Source organism: Thunnus maccoyii, chromosome 17 (assembly GCF_910596095.1).
Source record: "Thunnus maccoyii chromosome 17, fThuMac1.1, whole genome shotgun sequence".
NCBI lineage: Eukaryota > Metazoa > Chordata > Actinopteri > Scombriformes > Scombridae > Thunnus > Thunnus maccoyii.
Window position 1 is genome coordinate 27,030,846 of NC_056549.1, and position 25,977 is coordinate 27,056,822.

The window sequence follows — 25,977 nt, forward strand, 5'->3', positions numbered from 1 at the left end:
AATTTAAGGCCGTCCAAGCTTTGATGTCTTTGAGACAGTCCAACAGTGGTTCTAAACAGTTTGTATCTTTCAGTTTCAAAGGAAAATAAATTTGCGTGTCATCTGCGTAGCAGAGGAATGAGATGCCATATTTTCTGAAGATGGACCCTAGGGGGAGCAAGTAGATGGAAAATAGGATTGGGCCGTGGATAGAACCCTGAGGGACTCCACAATGGAGTGGCGCTGAGGAGGATACAGAGTCACCTAGGCCGACAGAAAAACTTCTTTCAGATAGATAAGACCTGAACCACTCCAGAGCAGTACCTTTAATACCAACACAGTGCTCCAGGCAAGAGGTGAGGATACTGTGTATCAAATGCAGCTGTGAGATCTAACAGCATAAGAATGGCAGAGTCAGTAGCTACGAAAAGATTGTTAAAAAAAAGAGCAAAAAAAAAGAGCAGATTCAGTGCTGTGAAAGCCTTTAAAACCAGACTGGAACACCTCAAAATGCAATGTGAGTCTAAGAAAGATTGCAATTGTATAAGTACAATTTTCTCCAAGATTTTAGAGAGTAATGAGAGTTTGGAAAATGGTCTGAAATTGGAGAGGATGGAGGTGTCCAGATTTGACTTTTTAATCAATGGTTGCACTACTCTCTTCAGCCTTGACAATTTATTGATACCTGCACCAGCTGTCTTTTAAAATGTCAAAAGACACCTTTTCCACTTGCATTCAGCTCTTCTGCATTCACACCTGACAGCACAAGTAGTGTCAGTGTAGTGTAGTGTGGTTTGTATTTAGGTTTGGGATGCATGATTTTCAATGGAGCAACAGTATCTAGGATGTTTTGGCAGGTGGAATAAAATAGTAAGGTTAACTCCTTAGTATTAAAACAAAGGGGGAACCCTGAGTGAGTCTCAGCTTTTTTAAAAGCAGCAGAAAAATATACAGCAGTAGATGGGTGAAATCTATGACAGCGCTGAGCAGTAGCACATAGTTTATCAATATGACAGGGGAGAGAGATCTCAAATAAAACAGGCATGTGATCAGAGAAAACTGCATCACATATTTCAATGTTAAAAACAGGCAGACCACATGATAAAATAAGATCTAGTGTGTGCCCATGCTCTTGTGTAGGACCTGTCACAGACTGTACGAGATTGAGACAATGAGATTTAGAAAGTCTTTAACCAACAGCTTATCAGGGCAGCAGACATGAATATTAAAATCTTGGACAAGTAGAACCTTGTCATAATTTGTCATAATTCCAGCCAAGAATAAACAAATAAAACACTAAATATTGACTCTACCATCTCCCAAGATATGTTTAAATAATCTGCATTTCACATCTGCAAATGTTAATGTAAGGCAAAGACTGTGGGTCCTGACTTCATTTGAAATGGATCTTTATTTGTAATCTGCAATTCCATACCAGGGAAAACTACTGAAGAACATCATATGATATGATCAAAAGCTCCAGAAGAGCTAGTAAATGGACCTTTCTAAATTGCTGTTTCCAAGGTGAGCTTTGAACCTTTGAACAAACAGGAGTACTCGTTGGTGAATGCTAACTGGGAATCCACATAGAAAGTTAGATGTGAGTGTCATGTAAGTGTTACTGTAGCGTTCTATCCATTCGATCCACATGGACTCCAACCGGCGTACCTGCGCACTTCTGTCCACAGAACCAGCTGTCTGTCAGCTGAGAGACAGTGGCAGGCTAAACTATCTTCACCAGGCTGGCTGACAGCAGAAATTTACTGAACCAAAATAGTTTTCATGTCCGCTCCACGGGAGGGAATCAACAGTATTTGCCTGTAGTGAAACCAGCAAGCTCACAGGCAGACTGGGAGCCTCAATCAATCAATATAGATACCATTAATAAGTTCAGAAATATAAACAGCAGGAGATTTGTGTGATTTAACCAGCTGTCTGTGAAAATAATGCTTCACAAAACACACCAAAGAAGAATAATATACTCAGAGCATGTGGATTGATACATTTGATAAATTTGAAGCACATCTGTTCCGTGAGTTGCGTGAGTTGCATGTTTAACTGAATAGTTGACGGAAGTTTAACAAGCCTAAGGCCATGTTAGCAGCTCTGTGAGCATGTACTTAACACGTAAGTACATGCTCATCACTTTATTTTCAGTGTGTTAGCATGCTATACTTAATAATAAGTACTAAACACAAAGTACAGCCGAGGTTGATGTCATTAGTTTTGCAGGTATTTCATTGTTCATACATTGGTCATAAACCAATGTATTGGACAAATTTTGGCATGCTGGTGGTGCTGGAGGAAAGTCAGGGGATCACCAAAGTGATTACGATTCATCCTCTGGACACCATGGATACCAAACTGAATGGAAATGCAACCAACCAAAAATGACTGTTAGAAAAATATTAGATACCTATTACTGTGTTCTGATCTACCACTGCTATGGCTAAAGTTTGGTTAGATGGTTTCAGCATTTCAACATTAATTTCACATGTTGTATCCAAAAAGGAAGCACCAACAGCAGCATATTTTTCCAGCAATCTTTCAGTTGTTCCCTGATAACCAGCAGTTTTTTAAAAATTATTTTTCCTGTCATTTTATTTGTAATATGCAAGCTATAATGTAGCCTATATATCACAACAATAATAAAAAATATTTTTCCATGTATGTAAATTCATGTAAAATAATCAGTTGATTTTTAATGCAATGAAGTGTCTTCCACTGGTATGCATTACATCAGACCTAACTGATGAACTTTTCAAATGTATAAAACAAAACCTTGAATATTCTGTAGTTTTTTTAATACAGATTTTTTATTATTTATTTTGGCAGTAGAAGTTTATAAAATGAGAACATAATATGTTCATATAAAATATGCTTCCTCTGATAAAAAATATTTGAATACAGCATGTGCACGAACCCTGATACATGGAGTCATCCCTCACTCTCCTTTTGCATCTGCTACAAAGTCTTGGCATGTGCACAGCATAAATTTCTTGATCATTTCCATTCACATAATCCCTGCACCTGGCCGAGAGCTGACTGGTCAGTCAAACTGCTCATTTCAAAATATAACTTGACCATAACTATTGCCCTGTTAATTGCTGTGACAACATTTCAGTGGGATTTCAGAGAAAAACTCCTCTGAGTAATGTAATGATACCTGAGCTTTGTAGCAAAAGGTAGAAAGAATTTGTGTGTTTATGATGTTTGCACCTGTCAGGAAGACAGATCTCAGTACATGGGAGAACAAAGTATACAGACATTTAAATGCATGAAAAAGAAGTTTGCTCTTGTAAAATAAAGAAAAAAAATGGCAAATGAAAGCACTCGATGTATCAGCCCTGTGCTTCATGGAATACTTATGGTGGTAATCTTGCTGGCAATCCAAGAGGAACGCCGAGATGATGGAATAATGCATTATATTCTGGAGGGGGAGAGAGGAACGGACAGGTCTGCATACACAGACAAGTAGAATGTATGAAGAGGCACATTAAAGGAGGGTGAGAGTGGAATACAGAAGAAACCAAAGCTTAAGCTTGCTTAGTATCAGTTCACACTCTCCCCATGGTCCTACCAAGGCCCGTAATTCCCCTGGAAATCAAGGCCAGGCTCATGGAAATGGATCACACTGCTGTTGTTTGCTCATTAGGGGAATTCAGCACAATGTTAACCACCACATCACCTTGCTCCTGTGTGTTTTTTAAGAGTTGTTTATGCAGCAGACATTTATTTTGGGGGGCTGAGTGAGGGGAGGATGATCCATCACGGGCTGCAGTTAATAAAATTACAGCTTACACTGGCTCGTACATCCCCTTGATTCATCACCTGCTGCCAGCGGCTTCCTGCCACACCCTATCAGTCTACTGAAAACCTCCAGTCTGAAGGAGACTTTGGGGAAATCAAAGGCAAAAAAAAAAACAGTAATGGGATTTTGATTAGCAAACGCTTTGCAGTTGCAACGCTTCCCAGTGGTCCGTGTGTGACAGTTGTAAATGAGCACCCATCTCCTACCCAAGGCGACTGGCGGATGTGGGAGCGACTGGCCGGGAGGGTCGAGCTGGCTTGGCTGGCTTTCCATGCCACTGCCACAGTAGGACAAGGGAAGGTGGGTGAACAGCGAAAAGGCAGACGGAGGCAGCTGCTGCAGCCTGGGGGTGACCTACAGGAGGGAATAGCACATCTGTAACAGCTGACAGGCCAATAAGGGCCCGACATCCCATTATCATCAGCAGCAGGAGGACGAGTCACGGCAGGACGTCTGCACAGAATCACTCTCGGGCTGAATTGAGTTTCATCTGCTGTAACCAGCGGGGTAACTGCCAAGCAGCTGGCAATTATTTCACCTACTGATTCTCCCAAAACCTCCTTTTACTGCACTAATAAATATACCACGAACATCATCATATCAAGGATATTTTATTTGTCAGTGAAATAAAGAGCAAAGAGCAGCAATAATCAACTTAATAGAGCAGCATAAAATCACTAGAAGTTTGTCCCCTCAATGATGATGTGTCATGATTTATAGAACAGTGTGATAATGATGGGCAGGGACAAGGGAAGTTTAAAGCACTATAATGGCAACAGCAGCATTTGTTATGAGCTATAATGGTAGCGATTGTCTCATATGGAAATGAGACGTGAATCAAGAATAAACAACAAAATGAAGGCGAGATGGGAGATTATTCAGCTCCACTGAACATAATGATCTTATCTGTCCCTATCTCAGATTCTCTTTGTGTTTAGTTTGAGAACGAATATCTGGTGCAAGTGTTTAAATGTAGTTTTTCACAGCTGTGGGCACCACAAGTAAAATTCTATTCATCTCCATTCTACTAAAGTAAAGGCAGAAATCTCAGAGACAGATATCTCAAAACCTGTCAAAATAAAACCAAAAGTATCCACATGACAGGAAATGTGTTTTTGTAATTTAAGTGAACCAACCCTTTAAGAAGCCTCAGGACTCATACCAAATCTTAATGTGGGCTGGATTTTAGGTAAAATTGCATTTGCAAATTCCACAACTGCATGTATGAGTATTCTGTCAAACATTTAGTTGATGAATTAGAGTACACTGTCATAAAACTTTCAATACACTTAAAAGAAACAGCATATACATAACCCGACAATAAAATATACACCAACCAAACAAGTTTGTAAAAATTCTGGCTGTGAATTATGAGCTTATATGCTTTTTTTCTGATTGAGATGAAGATTAATACCACTCTCAGATCAGTGTGTTAAATATGTAGCTGGAACTAGGAGGTGATTAGCCTAGCTTAGCATAAAGACTGGAAACGGGGGAACAGCTAGCCTGGATGCTTCAAAGTGTATATGATATGCATCTAAAGGTAACTAAGATGTAGCTCATTTGTTTAATCAATACACAAACAGAAAAGTAAAAGTAACAAATGATTTAACAGTGTAGATGTAATTACCATTAATGATGTCCCATAAATGAGACATTTTCTATCCCAGGAACAGAAGCACACCTGGGAATCCTGAGAACTGGACTTGTTTTTAAGATAACTTCAGCTAGGGTCAAAATGCATTGGTCATATTTCAAGTAAATGCAACAAGGAGAAATATACATAAACCTATAGGTTCCCAACCTGATCGCTTTAGTGTATTATTTGGTGGTATTAATACCACCATTATTAAGACAAAAGACCGCCATTTATATTAATCAACATTAGAATGAACATAATGTAAACTTTGCATGCAGCTTGAACTTCACTTTAGCTGCGAGGAACATTAAATGTCACGTTCATTTCCTGTGATCTTTCTGCTGAGAACAGCCCCATGGAAGTGATATCTGACAATTCTTCATTGTATAAACAAACGAAATTCATTAAAGCAAGTAATTTGGCATTTTCAAAGTCATTCCATTAAGCTGAGACAGATTTCATATTCTGTTAGTGTTCAGAGGCTGCTGGTGCGAGCCTTAATAGCCAAGCAGCAATGTTAGCTATACTGTAGTAATAGAGTCAATGATAACTCAAAGTTAACAGAACATTTCTTTATTTTTAGAAACAGTAAATGTTCTAACCTTTACAGCTAACATTAGCTAGCATACAACTGTTAACAGATATTAAAACTAACAGTTAAAATCTCACCTCCAGTTCTTGTTGAAGAACAAACAACCCGTGTTGACCGTGTCTCGCTAACCATTTTTTCATCCAGACTTGTTCAGCCTTCTGCTTTTGTTATAATATATTAATAATATCCTGTAGTGTGTGATGCGTCATTGTTTTCAAATCTTATAGTGTGTGCATGATTGAGGTTAGAGAGAAGAACATCTGTGAAGGTTCTCCTTATGTGCGTGGTGCAAGCTGATTTCAAAATCGGTTAGGATTTTAAAACTCCTGTAGTCTGAGCCTGGCGTTAGAGATTTGGGAAACCGAGATCGACACAAAATAACATAACGGGAAACTGTGCAAGCCTCCTAAATATTTCCAAATAAACACAAGTTTTACAGAAAACATAATGCTAGTCTCTGAGGTGACTAAAAAGAAACAGAAATTAACCTCTCGGATTAGCTACTGCTAACTGCAATTACTAACTTTTGGGGCAACACTGACTAACTAAACTACTTGTCTCGACAAATATAAACATTTTCCTCTGATACTGATCTCAATTTGGGGCTGATTACTTAGATAATTTTCAGTATGTCATTTACTGGATTACTGATTTCCATGCATTTCCAAAGTTAAGTGTTGTACAAGCTAGGGTAAACCTAGAGGAGTGTTAGTAGGAGTAAACCGCTAGGGCTGGGGCAGACAATGTGATTGCACCTCACCAAATAAAATACATCAAGTCAAATAGCAGCAGTGGCTTTAGTACATCAGCTCCTGATAAACCCTTAAATACTGTAGAGCTAGCAGAGAGAAGAAAGTGCTACTATCATCATCCTGAGATATTAGAGAAGACCTGTGTTTAAGAGGAGGTGAATGCAGTTGAGAAGAGAAGCCAGGCAGCTCCATTTACAGTCTCATTACCGGGAGAGTCTCTGTTAGGCTGGAAAAGGTTCCCAGCCTCTCCACACTCACTGTGCACTGAAGCACGGCAGAGCAGCCAACTGCCAGCGCCGGGATGTGTTGACGCAGACGAATAACGACGCTTTGTTCTTGCCGTGTGTGAAGTTTTGTTGCCACACAAGTAGAGAAAGAGAGGAGGGAGTTTATGAGAGCTAAAGGGGCTTACAAAGCACTGCCAGGTTGCTTCCTGTACTGTTACTGATCACTAACAGTATTCTGCTGCTGAAAGAGAAGAACATAGAGGGGAGGAGGTGGGGCAGCCACCACAAATCAATATGAGAAAAGCAGATGAATAGATTTCCAATTCAAACATTCTCGCAATAGCCCTGCTAATGACAAGGAGGGCTGTAATCCAAGGTGTTGGACATGAGAATGCACTCACAGGGGTAGGTGCCGTGATCAAATCATAGCCCAGATGTCTTCCTCTCTCATTGCACTCACATTCTTCAGAAACATTTTAAACAGTTTTGTTTTACAGAGAGGACAATATGGTTTCAATCCCTGTATAAGATTGCATTAATTTAAAGAAAACAAACACTTATCTGTGCCAAAGTTCCTCTTTTTGTTACTATACTTCCACTGCAGCTCAACAGGGAAACACTGTCTGAGGAAACACAAAGAGGGAATTTGATGCTAAAAAGACTGTAAATGTGTCAGATATCCACTTAATATGACTAACTCAGACTGCTGAAGCCTCATATAAGCTTCACATCAACTTTTAAATACATTTTTGCACAAAAAGTCTGGACACACTGTGGATTTTGGCCTCCATCACTTACATTGAAAGCACATTTGAAGGGGATCTTTTAACAGCCAGGATGAAGAGGAGGAATGATTACAGCAAGGAAAACCTCTTTCACTGTTCATTTGGACACCTGACTGTTGTTTTAAGATACACTTTAAAAACTATCCTTTATGACATGTATCCATGAGCATGATTTGTGACATCACAACTACTTCAGAGCCAAGCATGGTCCAGTATGCAACTTACACAAGTGTGATGGATGAAACTTGAAGCCTCCAGTGCACATACACTGAGAATGGACTTCTCAGTGAAGAAGGAGACATTTGAAACTAAAAATATGTACATAATCAGAGATTCTGGATTTTTCAATGAGGTAGAATTGATTGAGAGATATCTCAGTCTGTCTCACTTGAGCTCCATCTAGGTTTCCACTTCTTTGCCCAAATATAGATCTGTCTGGCCAACTGGCAAGATGGCATTGGGCAGTAAACCCAAACACAACCCAGGAAACCTTCAAACTTGTGAGTAACATCACTAGTGCTACAACTTTGTTCTACAGTCTGTGGTTGCACTGTGGTCAATGGTTACATGTACATATATCCTATCAGTTGGAGTACTTTCAAGATTGGCTGTATTAATACAGATTCTAAGATGTGTCCTGGTTTCTCCTCTTTATGAAACCACCCATTGTTTGTAATTCCACTATGGTTGTAGAGGTTCCCTTTCATAAAATAGCTTTCATATAAACAGAATGAGAGGTGGTTGGTTTTCTACCTTGCCAAGCCTTCTATTCAACCCTGACACATGAGGAAAAGATGTGAGGGAGAGAAAGCTACTGTAGCCAGATTCTCATGTCTCTCAGCATGACTCCACTCAGCTAAGATTCCCCAAAATAATTTCTTCCCCTTTTTCTTCCCCTTCCTCCTTCCCTCATCTCATCCTCCCTTGACTTTTTGCCATCTGCCCGCATTGCTCCTGGCTGGGTTCTCCACTTGACGCCGCTACCTGCTTATCAGCTCTCTGCTTTCCAGACCATTGAATTGTTCACAGCAAACACACAGTAAGGAGCTGAAGATGTGTGTGAACTGGGAAGCTGAATTATCTAGAGTACGTAGTCTCTCCACACAGCATATAGTTTATTAATGAAGAGGAAGCACACATGCTCCAAACAGGGAAAAAAATGGAGCTTTTCTTGTTGTTGCCAAAATGAGCTTTGCTGGTGGGATTTTTGCTCTTGACTTTTTAACATTTCTACTTCTGAGATGTTAAGTTTTCTCAGCATGTTTGGCCCAGATCTGCCTCAGGAGGGGACGGAGGCAGTAGGTGCATTTCCATCCACCTATTTTTATTCACATTTTCATTTTATGCATTAAAAACGCTGAGTGGAAATGCCCAAAATTCAAAAATATCTCCAAATATTGCAAAAAAGTTTTCTGCTTGGCTGAGGTGAAAAGGTTGGTGTATCGAGAAAAGCAAGATACAACAAAGTGCAATGGAAACGGATGTAGGAAATAAACCATGACGTACATTAAGCATGGGATTTAAATGTCCTCTGAAGTTTCTGTTCCACTGAAAAGAAAAAATAGCAGCATATGAAAACAGCAATAAAGAGACTGTAGCTTTTCTCAAATTAATACCTAACATAAATGACATATTTCCATTATGTTTTCTACATTGTTTTTCACTGTTTAAGGTTTGGCTGGCAGTCATAATAGTGTCATTTTGTTGCCCCCTCTTGTTTTGCAATGGTTTGATGGCACCAACTGGAGAATTAGCACCACCGAGCTAGTATCTATGTATGTGCTCATCATCTTCAAAAGAGGCAAATAATCCTCTTTGGTTAAATGAATAGTTCCACATTTTGGGAGACATACTTATTTGCTTTTTTGTCATGAGCACACCCATGGAGTAGAGGCTGACACCAGCAACCGCAATGGGATGAAAGTGTTTATGTTGTTGCTGTGGTAAGAAAGGCAACATTGGACAGCAGTGATTGTAATTTGTATTTTTGGATCTCATACAGCAGTACAAGCACAGCAGTTACCTGTGGTCTTTGCAGTTCACTGAGAACTGCTTTGCCAACCGGACCCCCAGCTGGCCGTCAGGATTGTGAGTTTGGCTGCTACTGAAGGATAGGGCAGTTGCAACTTTACTGGGCCAATGTGTCGATTCAGAACCCACAACTAAGTATATCACTAAAATGTTTATCCTTTAAGAATTATTATATTTAGGCTATATAGAGATATATATTAGAGATGATAGCTTGCTTACAATAATTTGCCAACAGCTAAAGAGCCAGATATTTTTTTATGAGTTGCTGCAGACCAAAACAGAGCTAAAAGGGGAGTAAATACTTGACTTGGATTCGTCAGGTGGCCAGAAGCACAATTGCAAATTACTGGTAATGTTTTTGTGTGTCTGCAGAATGTATAAATAAGCAATTGTTTGCTAACATGCTCACCAGAACAACTTTACAAGGTGATATGTCATTATTGTATTTATTGCCTTTTGTGCTGGCCCCACGCTGCCAAAACATCAATGAATGCAGCTTTAAAGTAGAATAATAAGAACCATAAATATACTAACTATTTCAGGAGTGATAGAAGAAATACTCAGATCCTCTACCTATGTAAATAAAAGCAGCAATACTACCATTATCAGCAAAATGTACTTAAAGTATCAAAAGTAAAACCACAATCAAAACTTAAAGCTTGATGGTCATATTCCTGGCAAGCAAAGGTTTATTGTTGATTTAGCACACCTGTACATAGTGTGACATTTACTATTTATGCAGAACACAATCATTGCTTGCCAAGAAGCAATCCCTTGAGTATTATTAAATTGGCCCTGGGTAGCATGGCATATTTATTTCCTTGCAGGTTGTGAAGGCTGTCACAGGTAGGGTTATTTAAGTTTTGATTTAAAGGCATTCCAGGGTTCTCGCCACTGACAGCACTGAATGTGTGAGAAGCCCCACCACTAAAGGAAAGGCATAAGGAAACAATCATCAAAATAGGTGAACTTCCAGTTCCATTTGGTGAGGAAGAACACAGGCACTAAAGCAACCTTGACCTTTTAGTTGACACCCTCTAATTTGGCCTGAAAGGTAATTGGGCAGATGATGGATGCCTTGCTCTTTTATTATGTTGATTCATCCACTGGATTTCAAACTGTCTGTCAAGGTATCTTTTTATAATGCTCCATCATGGGCACTTTGAGTAGTAACTATCTTTTTTAATAGCTTTAATCAATGTCTGGAGGAAATAAATTATTGTGAGAGAAGCTGCTGACGTCATGTTTTCGTAGGTGTTTCTCTGAGCGTCCTTTGATATTTAGCCTTTTGTCACTGAAACATGCTGATAGATCTCAGTTTTCAGGCCTCTTGAACACAGCAAATTCAGGAGATTTAAATTTTTGGCAAATATAACATTTATCTTTTAGTATAGTATAAAGCAAAAACATTATCTCTCTTTCAGCATAGTTATAAAAGCAAGCTACAGAGCTCCCAAGAGGTCCGGTGGAAATCCATGCGAATGGATTAATAAACTGAGGTCACTGACTGGCAAACCATGCACAGTTGAGACAGCCCATTAGACCTCCATTCTTGCCCGTCCTACTCTCTGTGATCACCTATACTGTGTTTAATGAAGCCAAACTCACAATAGGCTATAATTGTTCTCATTTGCATACGTTTCTGTCATGGCTTGTAAATACTATACGATACGTTACGGAAGTCACTATTTCACAATCACGACATTGTCAGACAAAATAACAAAATACAGGTTAATGACAGCCACTGTGCTGTGATTGGCTATATTGACATTTAAAATTAGCGACACAAAAACTTTGGTTTTGCCAATTCATGTGTTTGGTTTATTTATCCGTTCACACTGATTTCCATGTCAATGTTTTTTTCCTTCCACGACTCCTGGGGGCCTACTTAGAAAGCTGTACTTTCTCATTCCAGGAACTCAAGAGACATTCCAGAGACTCAAACTGTGTTTTTGTTTGTACATCTTTCAGTTCAAGCAGTGGTCAGAAATGTTTGGCTGCACCCACAAAGGTCAGCACATCTCAGGTCCACCTTCAACAAATTTGAACTTTCGGTTAACCCCAGCTAAGCTCAGTACAACGTGTCACACTACACATACACAATAATGGAGGAGGCATGAGCTGTTTTGCTGCGATAATGTAAATACACCTTAATTATCTTTAACCTTAGTTCATTATCGCTCACCTTAGTTCATTTCTAACACTGCACATTAATGTTGAGTAAAGCTAACACTGTCTAGTGTCTAGGAGTGTTACATTTCACCTCCACTAAGGGTTATTAGTCATATCAACATGTCAAAAAGATTTATATTAACACTGTGGTATGGACCCATGTAGACACTTGATGTCAAAAACTCTGTCAGTGTTAATTTGTTTGCTGATTTTACTGTGCACTATTATAATAACACATGGAATAAAAAAGATATGAATGAGGGCTTTTATTTGCTAACAGCCCAATTTCAGGTGTGACTCACTGGCCCATCAAAGACCACTGTAATCCTGCTCATAACAGAAAGCACTGCATTCAATTTCCAATACAGAGATAGGCTCTGCAGCCCAGAAACTCAATAACAGATGACAGTGTCCAGTTTCCAGTAGTGTGGAAAATGAAGGCTGCCTGTGGAAGTGAGAAAAATCCGCTGCTGTCCCTTGAGCGCGCTTAGGCGGGTGGGGAGGGTAGTGTCACTGTGGCGCCTGATAGCTGCCGCTGCATTAGCATAGCGACAGGTTCCTCTGTGGGTTTGCCTTTCTTTCTGTCTCCTCTGTGTCTGTCAGTCTGCGCCTGCCCTCTGGGACAGCAGGTCGAGGCCTCCCCCAAGGTTGGACATGAGAAGATGGAGCTGACAGACATGACCCCTCCGCTCGGGGAGGGGCAAAAGTTTTCTTGCAGATTTCTGAAATGTCGCAGAGATGCATCGTCCTGCCAGCCCTTATGATGGAGAGTGGTAACCATCCCTGCTTTTCTGTGTAAATGAGCTGAATTTATTTCTTTCACGACCTAGCTTATGTGTCATTTGAAAGATGGACAGGCAAGTGACCCCCTGCATAAACTCACCAAAGAGGAAGGAGGGGAATGTCACTGAAGGGGAGGGAGAGCACTGTCAAGGTCAAATGCTCTCCTCCATCTTGTCTGGCAGAGTTCAGGCGCATTATTTTTTTTACCCTTAATATGTCTGGAATGGCTTGAGTGTCCTTCTTGCATGGCGGGCTCAAAGACTCTCTTTGGTAGCTGTTAAAGTGTAAGTACAGTGACACTACTATAGCTGCACTGATTAACTCATCATATGCTTCTCCCTCCCTGACATTTAACTCATCCGGACATACAGACCAAATGGAACTGGCAGATAGAAGGGATTAATTATGCATGGAGAATCCTCATATCATGGTCTAAGCTTGGCTGATTACATTCCCTTTTGTCAGCATGGGGTACATGGGAAAAGGGGGGAAAAAAGTACAATGAGGCTGCTTAGTCACGTCTGGACTGTCTCATAATCAAGCGACAATGAACTGGACGGGAACATATCGGTAGATATACCCTCCACCCATCTGCCACTTCCACTCTCCCAGCCCTACCTTACCTCCCCACTGGTTCCTACGTGTCAATCAGACTGAAATATGAGGGCCTTCCTTTTGCTTTCAGTATCCTTGCAATCCCTCCCCACCCCCAGATGCCTAATTACAGCAGTTCTCATCAACATATGGCACTGTCAGGATGGATTTTCCACACTTCTGTTCTCCACATGTATTAAATTACAGTGTCTCTGCCAGATTAGAAACCCAGAGTGAATCTTTATGCAGGTTTAAACCAAACCAACACAGTCGAGAAGGAACACCTGTGTCTTATATTAGTTACATGGAAACTAGCACAGGAAAGTCTCTGAAGTCAGCACTGGTGGATCAGTTGTTCAGTGGCTAACACCTGCAAGATGTAGCTGCTTTGTTAGTCGCACTCTGTGATTCACAGTAACACAGTTTTGCAGGAAACATAATGCCAGATGGATTTTTATTTTAAATCAACAAAACAAGGGAACATTTAAATTGATCGTATCTGCAAAATGTTCACTACCAAAACAAAATGTCCATACTGAACGTATCTGCAAAATGCTCACTGTCAACATATATCTTCCTACAATGTATGAAAATTAAGCATGATTAAAGTTTTTATGGTTATGATAACGCAACACAATTGGTTAATGTTCGGCAAAGATCATGGTCTTGATTAGAATGTACAACCATGCTAACAACTTAGGCATGACAGTGTTTTGAGCTAAATGCTAATGTGTTAGTATGCTAACATGCAAACAATGACAATATTAACATGCTGATGTTTAGCAGGTATGATATTTAGCATCCTCACCATCTTAGCTTAGTGTGTTAGTATGCTAATATTTACTAATTAGCACCAAACACAAAGTACAGCAAAGGCTGATGGGAATGTCTGTTTTTCAAGCATTTAAGTGATCGACAAAAGTAAACTTTGACCGGCTAGTGGCAGGTCAAACTGTATGATTCATCCCCTGGGGACCATGAATGTCTATACAAAATTTAATGACAATAAATGGTCGTTAAGACAGATAGACCAACCAACTGACCGAAGATAGGATGCATTGACTTTCTATTTAACCAAAATCTTTCTCTTATTTAACCAAGGGTCATAAACCTAAAAAAACATGCTTTATACATTCAATCTTCATCCTACAACTTGTCTGAGGTTTAGGAATGTCACTACTGGATTGGAAAATTGTTGCTTGTGAACATAATCAAGTTCTTTCCCTCAACAACATATCTGACAAAGTAAATTAGTCATGTATAAATTCTCTTTGATGCAACGTCCAGAAAAATCAGTACATACTACCCTTCCATCTAGATTTCAACTTCACATGAAAAATTCAAAAGATATACAATCCTAACATCAATCTTGTCTATTTCTAATGACACTAAATGTCACCACCTACTATGTTTTATTTAGAGGGAGAGGGAAACCAGTGGAGACTTAACTGTTATTCAAGAGGAAGAGGATTTAACCATCCACTCTGTCTGGACATGTCCATCCCAGAATGCACTTTGGGGAACATGAGCTGCAGGAGATGGCCAAGTTCAAAAATTAACCAAAAGAGCAACTGTAACAGATATGTGACAAAAAATAACTCAACTCAGAAAGATATGAGTCATACAAGGTGATATTGAAAATAATTAGATTAAAATGACAGTTGGAGTCATTGCTTACAAATAACCTTTAGTTACAAGTTGCAATCCTTTCTGCAAACGTACCTACTTCAAAGATATCAATAAATACTCTTTATCTCAGTCAAAAATCTGATTTCAAACCAGAGATATCACATTTTAGGATATGACCACTTCCTTCTGATTAATTCCTTTTATCAGATTACATGTCACAGACTTTGAGTCCTTGCAGAGTTTGGGAAGCTTCGGTATAATTCTTGCTACAGGAGACAAAACGGAATAAAGGAAAGTCACTTTGATGTATCATTTACTGCCATAGGGGAAGTGCCTTTGATTAGACCGTTGTCCTCAGCTTGGGTAGAAGTAAGTTAAACCATTCCTGTCAAGAGTACTGAACATTGCAACACTTGCTCTTATGAACTAGAATGTGAGTGTGGTGATGAGGGAGAATTTTGTATTAAAAAAAAAAAGTGAGTAAAAGGGAGGGTTTAGGGAAGGGCTGCCAACTTTTGATTTAAGCTTGGAGTGAGATTTGTTCCTGTGTTTGAATAAATTATCATCTTAATGCAGACCCAGAACCAGAGAAAATAACGGTAGAAAAATGAATACAATATGAACAAGAACAAACACAGCAGGGCTACATCTGGAACAGTCAGATTGTAACATTACTTTGATACCTGAAACCTTGCCACTCTTAAGTGTACAGTCCTCTCATGTAAGCCTATCTAGAACCTATCTTCATAAGGCTTCTCCTCCTAGAAGCTTAGGGCTTAAAATTTTTGTATTTTTACACCAAAAAACAGTACTATTTGAAATATTAAAATCTAGGTGAACAACAGCCATATGCAGCACAAGTACACGCAGAAACATCAGTGTAAAACAATTCACTCATTCTCATGTGCTCTGTTGTACTCGTGGCTGATTTTGCAGCCTTGATCATTTGGGGTGGCTCCCACTTGAAGTATGGCTCCAAGTCTGCCATCTTAATTGTCATTAGAGGTCAGTGTTCCCTCCAGGGCCAGACTGTTACTAGTTTTTGTTTTGTTCAGCCCACCAAATACCCGTCAGCAATGGAGTGTAACAGGACTAATACCACTTTAGCATTAACAGAGAGTCTCTCAAACCTGCCCACCCCTGTCACCTATAAAACACAGACAACAGGGTTAAGTTGCACCATTAATACATTTAGACACCGAAAATAAGTCAAGTTTTCAAATGAGACATAGATTTCTGACCTTGTGTTTTAAGCTTGCCATGTTGGCTCAGAAGCTCTCAATGTCTGGGTCTGCTGCCAAACTAGGCATAGGCATCGTCTGATAGTCTAAGAACTCCTCCCCCAGTGCGTCATGTTCCTGTGGGCTGTGGTAGGGGAGACAGTGGACGTACCTTTTTTGAAGCGAAACAAGAGTTACAAACTTGTATTCACTCCATATGAGATATACTTAGGTGATAATGAGTAGTTTTTCAGAAAAAAAGTATCCTTTTTTTATTTGTTATTAATTTCTGAAGAAATTAATATGAGTACTTTGGTAAAAATTAATATATAAATTCTACCTCTGCACAAAGTAAAGGGCATCCTCTACCCAACATTCTGCCCTCTGCCTCACATCCACAAATCTGGCATGCTTCAGCAAGGGGTCTCTCAGAGGCAGACTTTGTAGAGCGTATTCTACAGCTCTCATCAACAGCTTCAGGGCTGCAGTGTGGAATATCTGCAGTTGCTGGGCTGTGATGTCCCAAGCTTTCAGTAGTTGGTTGAGCCACGCTCTGGTGGTGAAGCTGACATTCAGTTTGATTCCTGTTTGAGATGCAGAAAACACAATCAAATCCAATGTACTTTCATAAAAAACACCTACATACAAGCCTTTCCTTGAGGTTCATCTTAGTAGTTTACTGATTACGAGTCATATAATTCCAAAAGACAATATATTACATACATATACATGCAGTACCAATCAAAAGTCTGGACATGCCTAGTTGTTGAAGCTTTTGTTTTTTTGTGTGTCAAAAATTATGGAACAATCAGTCTAGAAGTAATCACATCATTGTATTCATACATGAACTTCAATATAATTGAAAAGAAGACATATCAAGTGTGTCCAGACTTTTGACTGTTACTACACATACATACACATCTTACTTTATTTTGCACTAAATTAAATTTACCAGGCAGATGGTTTTCCTTATTCACATATGGAATGGCCAGAGGCCTGTGATGGGTCTGTAGTACTGTGGGCAAGATGAACTTAGAGCAGAGCTTGTGGATGAGTTTAATCATCTGAAAAGTATTACATCTCAGCCAAATATTATATTAGTGCAGTGAGATTCAGAAAGGTGGAGGCTGGTAGAAAAGGAGGTACACTTCAGTCAGAAAAGGCTCCCCGTACCCCTTCAATCTTGGTTGATTCTTTTCTATAAGTGAGAGAAAACAAGGCTACAACTCACAAACATAGTGTCAATTTTAAGATTGCATATTATAGCATGGATTTGGATCTTTGTCTTACCTGTTTTTTTTAAATACGCAAGTGCCACGTATAATCTGAGAACGAACCACTGCACAGAGACATGCTCTAGGATTTCCATGTAATCTGACTCAAAGAGCTCACAAAACTCTGTGCAAAGGCAAATAATTCCATAATTGTGTAAGAGTTGACACTGGTTAACTGCTTAAAAATTCATTTGGATCATTTTTGTAGAACTGGCTGAAAAATTGATACCTGCCAGAAAACCCTTGTAATTGGTGCTGCTTTTAAACCAAAAGTCCACATCAACCACCACATCCTCTAGGTCAAAAAGTGACTCCTGCAATTAAACATTTTTAGTGAATTCATCCTCTGTACATCACCTAAATATTAAACATATATTCAAACTACACTTACCTCAGCAAAGGCAAGACCTGCTTGTTTTGCAGTGTTGTGTAAAACATGACGTTGGCAACCATGTACATAAACACTACTGTTTTTCTGTAGAATTCTGTGTTGTCCGATGTTCATGGCTGCATTGTCTACAGAGATGCCAACACAGTGGCACAATGGAATATTATTATCTTGTGAGGCAGGAACAATCTTCCAGAAGAGGAGCTCCGCTGTGCCAGATCTGGTTCTAGTTGTGGTGCACGTGCCAAGGAACCTTGTTCACATCAAACACTGACAAAAGTTAATGTAAGATAATGGATTTAAGTTAAATTAGCCCATTATCTTAGCGAAAATCGAAAAAATATAGTAAAGTCAGCTCACATACTTCAAAAATGTGGTTAGAATAAAAAAGAAAAAGAGAAAAGAATGTTGTTCAATGAATACCAGGATGTAAAGGCATTTCCTTCCTACCTGTGTCATTTGAACCATCTGTAATAAGGGTACCTCTGGCACTACCAGTGTGTTTTTGAAATGTGGGGCCACTGCTTTATTTATAATACAGGAGGTCTTGGTTCTTGCACATTTGTACTCCTGTGCAGTAGCTGAATCTTTGAAGCACTCTTTCATGAGCAACCCCAGATGATCTGTGACAGCCAGTGGTATATTATGATTTGCCAGCATCACAGCCATTTTTAATTCTGCCCTCCTTGTCTGCAAGATACAATTGTATTGATGTTAGATTTTGATTGATTTGAATGTACACAATGAATTCAGGTCATGCCAGCTACAAAAAGGCAAAACTATTTATAAAATGAGCTTATGTAAAGGGTATAGTGTCATTTCCCTCTACTACATAACCATAACTATGCATTACCAACCTTCACTTCTTGGGCAGTCATTGCCCCAGCAGAAGGAAGTGGCACTGAGTACGGCTGAATTACAGTGCCTTCTGTTTTTCCTGATGGCCTTTGCTGTTTATGTGCCTAGTAACATCTGCCTGGTGACAGCAAGCATTTTCTACCCCGCATACGGAGCACAAATAATGTGTACTTAGTGTCCCCTTGGTTATGAATGGCCATTTTTGTGACCATTCATTTTTAAAAGAGCACCCATAGGATGCAGCTCCACAGTGGTCTTTGATCTTGGGACCCTGTCTTCCCTCTTTCCCTCATGGCTCATCTATCTCCCTCTGCTCTAACGTCTCAGGATTTTTCGTCAGTGGTAGACTTTCATGTTCTTCCTCTTGTTTCTTTTCCTGCTGCTGATCTGCTTTCTCAAGAACACAGGACTTCTTGTGCTGCCTGAACCTTGTTACGCTCTGTGTCTCAGCCTGTCTGAACATGGAAAAAAATAAACTGCTGTTCCTTCGGTTAAAAATCACAAATTTTATAGGCATGTGTGGCGTGAAATTGTGAGATCTGTGTCAATTGTGTGAGTCTCGCACTTAATGTGTGAGAGTTGGCAGTCCTGGTTAAGGGAGATGTAAACAAAGAAAGGAACAAAATTCAAGGATGGGCTATGATTCATTTTCAGTCTTCAGACAACATGATGACAGATGCACCAGTCTTTTTTCCATATCTGAGTGTCAACTTCGGTTGGACACTTCACTTTCCATGATGTCATTTGGCCTTAGAATATCTTTAAAAAAACTGTATTAGCACCTCTGCATGCATTCACTCTGCCAATGATTTTTGAGCATATAAAATATTTCTTAGGCATTTACTTCAGAATATGAAGAAGTGAAGTCAGCACGCCTTATTGACACTTCAGGTCTGTGCCAAATGGACCATCAGTTGTAGTGGCAGCAGCCCAGCACTCTCGGACACTCCAGCCTGTTCACTGACCGCACACACTTCCTGCTAAAGATATTGCACACCTCAGCTGGCTGACTAATGAGAGAGTAAAGTTTAGTAAGTAAGTAAGTAAAGTTTATTTAATATAGCACCTTTCACAGAGCAGGTCAAAAAAGTGCTTCACAAGAGTAAAATTGTAAAAAAAAAATGTTTTTTAAAAAAGACCATAAAAATAGTAGAATATAAGATACAATAAAATAAACAAACAAAACATATACAACAACATAACTTAAAAACACACAAAATACAAACACTAGACTGTATGAGGCAAGACAAAGGCCAATTTGAATAAATCAGTCTTCAGCTGTTTTTTAAAGGTGTCAACAGAGACCGTAGATCATATGTCTATTGGAAGAGCATTCCTCAGTGTTGGAGCCACCACTTCAAAGGCACTATCACCTTTTATTTTTAGTGGAGCGCGAGGGACAACCAGTAAGCCCTGGTCAGAGGACCTATGTGACCTACTTGAGATATAAGGATGGTGCAGGTCAAAGATGTACACAGGTGCCTCACCATGAATTCTAAACCTCACGGGAAGCCTTGATGTAAAGATGATAAGATGGGTGTGATGTGAGTCGTCCTGCTGGACCTCGTCAACAGCCTTAAAGCAGCATTCTGGACCATTTGTAGATGGTCCAAGTTTCTTAAATGAAAGAAACATAAACTGGTTAACAATTTGACATGTTGATGGAAGTGATCAGATATAACACAGAGGTTTCTAAGATTAGACTGCACAGCTGAAGAAAGGGACTCAATACATTGAGCAACCTTGGAAGCTATGCCATCTGAAGCAATGATAAGGGCGTCTTTTCTGCGTTTAGTTGTAAAAAGTTGTTAGCCATCCAGTCCTTTATGGCAGTTAGACAATTGTGCAAAACAGAGGACATAAAAGAGACATACAGCTGAATGTCATCAGTGTGATAAGAGACACCTTTAAGTTTGCTAATAATATGACTTAAGGGAAGCATATACAGAGCAAATAGAGCACTTTGACTAGCTTGGCCAGCAGAGATGTGCAGAGTGTGAGACAGGGAGAGGTCTGATATTTGAGGGATTGGTGTTTGCTGCTTTTCTAACCAAACACAATGTGCCTGCAAACAGATTCGTTCTTAAGTGGCAAATGATTTAAGAAAATAAAACTCTTTTTCATTTAAATCATAAAAATGTGAAAGTTATCTCTCGTGGTAATGAAGCACATAAACATATCATGTGACACTGCACTTCCCCTCAGTTCTATGGAGTGTTTTAGTGTCTTTCAGCTCATTGTTTTGGTTTTACGGCCGACAAACTTTACTTGTTTGGTTCAGTCTCACAGCTCACATTAACCTTATTTTTAGTAGCAGCAGTGAAAAAGCTCTGATAAAACCAAAATAAACTATCTGCTCAGCACCTAACAACAGACAGATAAAGTTAGCATGAGATAGAGCGAATGAAAACAATGCCAAAGACAGAGTACATATTGAACTATAATCAGGTGTCCAGAAAAATGGAAAAATGAATGCTAATGTTGCTCTGAGTCTGCTGAATCTGTAAAAAAAAACAATACTTTGCTAACAAGTTAGCCTTAATAACTAAGGTGATATATCAGTGTTGTGCCACCTAGCAGCCATGAAAATAAAAATGAAATGGATGCAGCTTCAATACTGATAATAAGAGCTTTACTTGGGAGTAATAACTGAAAAAAGAAATAGCAGATAAAAAGAGACTACCAAAATTGCCCTGCTCTTAAATTTTAAGTTTGATGATTCTTGAAATAAACTAAATAAAGTATAAATTGTTATGTTATGTATTCATTGTACTGGTAAGTTATTCATTTGACTCTTGGCTGACAATTTTGTGAATGACATTCCACAAATTGGAGCAGAGCAGCTATATTTATATAGCGATTTGGGGGCGTCAGTTCTGTTAAAGATCAATTTGCATGAATTTGCTAAATCACAAAAAAATGTGTGCCTTGACAGGGTTTGCTGAATCCGATTTTGAACATTTGTGCAAGTGTCAGTATGCTTCAAAGAAAGTAGACAAAAGTCTTTATACCTGTTCTTTATAGCTACACTGAAAGGCAGGGTGAAAGCCTGCTGTCATAGAGCAGGGCTAGATGCAATGAATCCTGCCTTTTCTCACACCTGGCCAATTGCTGCATTGCTCCTCCTCCTCCTCTGTGCTAGTGGCGTTAACTGCAGGGTGTCCGCTGCCACTTGGGCACTCTCATTCCGCAGACAATCAACACTTGACCAGATGAATGTGAGGAGTGGCCACTCTGCCCCATCACTACAGATTGGATACATGATAGACCTCGACAAAGGGTGGAGTAAAGTAGGGCATTGTCACCCTACGGCGGTATCTCACTTGATTGTTATTTGTATTCAGACACTGTAGCTCCTTTTTTATATACATTTTGCTGTCTGTGAGAAATACAGTTCTGTGACATCTTGTGCAGCTTGTGATCATCAGTCTTACTGATGTGTAAAGAAAGACAAAGGTGGAAAGAATCCAGCTTGCTGGCACCTTCTTTGCAATTCACCGTATTGAAGTAAATAAGAGTACCTTGCAGGCAATCTGCATTCCACTCTTACAGTAATGAATCATACCCTGAAAGACTTTTTTTTTTTATTGTCAATAGCCAGTGAGATATGACTATGGGGTGTGAGAATGTTATTTATTCCTGTGGTATTGTCAGTGTCTCTCCCCTCCACCAATCTCCAGCTGAATGGGGCTTGTAAGAAAAGCTTTTTCAGGCAGAACAAAGCGGAGCATTAATCATTCAGAAACGGCTCACGCTGTCCTCGGGGATCCAATGGGGCTCAATGCAAAATCTGTTAAAAGAAATAGTTTTGGAGACTCCGCCAAAGGTCAAGTAGATGGATTAAGTGATAAAAGTCTGATGAGATAGAAGTCAACTACACAAAGCAATATACCTGGGGTGGAGGCCTTGTTTCCTCGCGACCTTTTCAGAGTCCCTCAAGAGGACAGACAGGCCCCCCAAATGAGCACAATCCAGTGTGACCTTAGCAAAGTATTCTGCTACTCTGAGCTTATCAGTGGCAAACTAGATAATCTCATAGGTCAGCTGACAAGACTTTTGATTCTGTGAGGGGGTTGAATGTGTCTACGAATAACAATCTTCTCCAAGGTTTCGTCAGTGTTGCCTCTGTGAAGGCAAGGTGATGCCACAGGTAAAGAACAGGAGCACTGTGCTCTGAAAATCTTGCCTCTTTCTGCTCAGATCAAGAGCTCTTTAAAAGCTCCCTCCATCAAGAGCGCACTTGATGAGCATGTCAAGTTGCAAATTAGGACACTTTTTGGGGGGGAGGGTGAAAGTGGTTCTGCTCCTCCAAAATGTGGCACAAACTGTTCAGCACATTGTAGAGGTCATGGAATAATTTAATTATTTTATTTGTGGAGAGAGGACAACATCATACGCCTGCCAATGACTCTTCATGTAGGAGCTTTATCCATTTGATAGGAGAGTAATGCGCAACCTTTAAAACTGACAAATAACTGACCCTTTGAATAAGGGTCACAAAGGGAATACTGAATATTAATCCATGCTGGGTTAGAAAAATTCTGTCTTAGCTTTGCAGCAAACAGCTTACTGAAACCAAAGTTTGAATGAAGGTCTGTCAGATGAATGCCAAAGTGTCTAACTATTAATTTATGTGTCAATCAACCAATTTCATAAGAGGCTAAAAGTACTTTTCATGAATACTCACCACCACCATACCCACCACTTTAATTGCTTGGATTTGAGTTACTCACAGAATAACTTACAGAGCTTACCAGAAAAAGACGAAAACCAAGGCAAATGATTAAATTATAACCCAAATTGTCCTATGTAAACATCCATCATACAGACCAACTATCTTGTTCAGCTTTGACCTACTACAATTACCATAGTTGTGCTTGACTTTTCCTGCACAAGGACTATTACAGACATTCTGGGTGTGCTCAGTCTCAGTTTTAACCTTAAATTTTGTGAATTGTTCCATTTGTTATCTTACTAGGAGTTGGTATCAATTTAGTGTCTGCACTGTGCTTATTAGAGAGACTGGACCAGGACATGCCAGCTTGGCTGAAGAAGTGGAGTAGCATCTAACTTCTGCAAAAGAGAGGAAATGCGCATTCTGCTAAATCCAACATTAAAAGTTGTAAATGTTGCGTCCTCTTAGCTGGTTTGCTAACATTGGACAAATTGTTAAGTTTGACTGACAGCTTGTTAAAACCATAGCCAACCATATGAAGCTAGACATAGTGAGGTGTAACATATATCATTGGTTTTCATTGGAGCCGGTTTGAAGCCCAGTGTAGCAGCTTATGGTTGACACCATATTTTACATTTGGAGCCAGGACCTTCCAAATAAGGAGTGCAGGTTGTTTCCTTTCACGCTTTGGAAACAGACCCCGCTTCCTCAGACCCATGCTAATGCTAGCATACTGGGAACACCAAGCGGAAACTTTGGCTAACATTAGCTATTTTAGCTAAATAGTGCTAACAGGGCAGGTATAATTAAGTAACATTAAACTTACCAAAATATTGTGACAATAGTCCGACTCAGTGCGAGTCCCAGAGCCGGGGAGAGCAGCAGGTGAGCCAACTGTCAATCACAGCTGTTTTTTATTTCTACAGTGTTAAACATGATGTGACATGTGGGTGTGGAGGATTTTGAGTTGTTTAAGGCACCTTTAACGGAGCTGTGCTGAATACCACAAAGTAATGTAACAAGTAACTAATTCCTTTTGCTGATGAATCATTAGTAAGTAGGGTTTTTCGAGCAACTTGCCCATCACTGCTACCAAGTCGAACCTCATGTCAGTTGGCAGTTGAAGCAGCTGCTGTTCTGTGTACAAACATATTCTGGTCTCCAAATTACAAACCTTTCAACCTAACAATAATAGAAATACCAATAAGGGTGATGAAAAGTTTGTAGAATTTCCCTTCCCCTTGTATCTGCACTCTCTGAACTCTGAATGCTGGTGGTGTAGGGCTGAGCAATACCAGACTGTGACACTGCTTCTTCTATCTGTAACTGATAGAAATGATAGCCACAACTATGAAAATAAAACCCAAGTTGTAATAAAAACAGAATCATTCTGTAATGAGCAACCATTCCATGGAAGTCATGTTGTGTTTTGAGCAAAAGCTGTTCTGCTATTGCAAGAGCCATTTCACCTTTGACCAAACTGATCTGATCCACAGCTGAAAGTCTCTGAAAATATATCACTGCAACCCAGTGGTTACCTGCCCTGCATGATTGTCCGTCTTTCATCTGGTGCATGCTGAGATAGGCTCCACAAGGATTCTACAGAGTTCATATGTAGCACTGATATGTATGATATTCTACAACACCTGTGAATTTTACTCGTTCTGCTCCTTCTACCTTCATCTCCGACTATAAGAGTATAACACTGATTTAAATTCTGTACAATACTCCCAGACTCATTTTAGAGTGTGTGTGTGTGAATGTATGTGGGCGTGGACGCGTGCTCTCTCCCACAGTGCCTCATGTTTCCCACTCTTGTCTGCTAATGAATACTGGTGGAATGAGGAGCTCTAATGGAATTACACTTTAATGATGTTTGCTGTTTTTACGACGGTAATTAATTAGATCAGTTTAATCTCCTTCTCCCGAAAATCTTCCCACACGAAAACCATAAGCACTGAACGGCGTGGCCCCCGGCCCCCAGCACATCATAAACAGCAGTAATGGCATACTCCCTGGACGAAGCTCTCTCCCTCAATGAAAGCGAACCAGACGCAGAGGCAGAGCATCACAGCCGATTCTCAACTGCTGTACATGTTCACAGACCAATTACCTGATGTCTACATATGCATTTTAATTTAAAATCTCCACTCAGAGCTCGAGACTCATCCTGCTTAGTTCATCCCAAAGCACCTCTTGAGTGTGAGTGCTGCACACAAATCCACATTCAAATGAGGTCTCATCAAGCCTATATTGTAGCTTCATGTTGTATATTGTTAATTTCAAACACCTCATAGATGGTATCGGGAAACAGTTGTTGACTTTAGGGCAGATAAAAAGGGGAGTTAGATGGCAAGCAACAAGGTTTGTAAGGGCTTTGATATGCTTGAAATGAAGTAGTTTGTATATGTTGTCCAAACACATCTGAGGGCAAAAGTGTTTATACCTGTTCCAAACGCAATACTGAAAGGTGGGATGATAAGCAAGAGCCAAGATGCAATATTCATTCAAACAGGTATAGTGGCACATGTGTGTATGTGTGTGTCTGTGTGTTGGTGTGGTGGGGGG

At 39.8% G+C, this 25,977-nt stretch overlaps 2 long non-coding RNA genes across 2 annotated transcripts; both read right to left on the minus strand.

Annotated features, from left to right (window-relative positions):
* Positions 1-16,035: 16,035 nt before the first annotated feature.
* LOC121882657 lies at positions 16,036-16,735 on the minus strand. Its single transcript, XR_006092138.1, has 3 exons — positions 16,555-16,735; positions 16,236-16,386; positions 16,036-16,141 (listed from the first exon to the last, which is right to left on the minus strand). It is a non-coding gene; the product is annotated as an uncharacterized LOC121882657 (long non-coding RNA).
* A 777-nt stretch (positions 16,736-17,512) lies between these two features.
* On the minus strand, positions 17,513-18,139 carry LOC121882881. The gene is made up of 3 exons (XR_006092177.1): positions 17,880-18,139; positions 17,718-17,802; positions 17,513-17,612 (listed from the first exon to the last, which is right to left on the minus strand). It is a non-coding gene; the product is annotated as an uncharacterized LOC121882881 (long non-coding RNA).
* Positions 18,140-25,977: the final 7,838 nt, after the last annotated feature.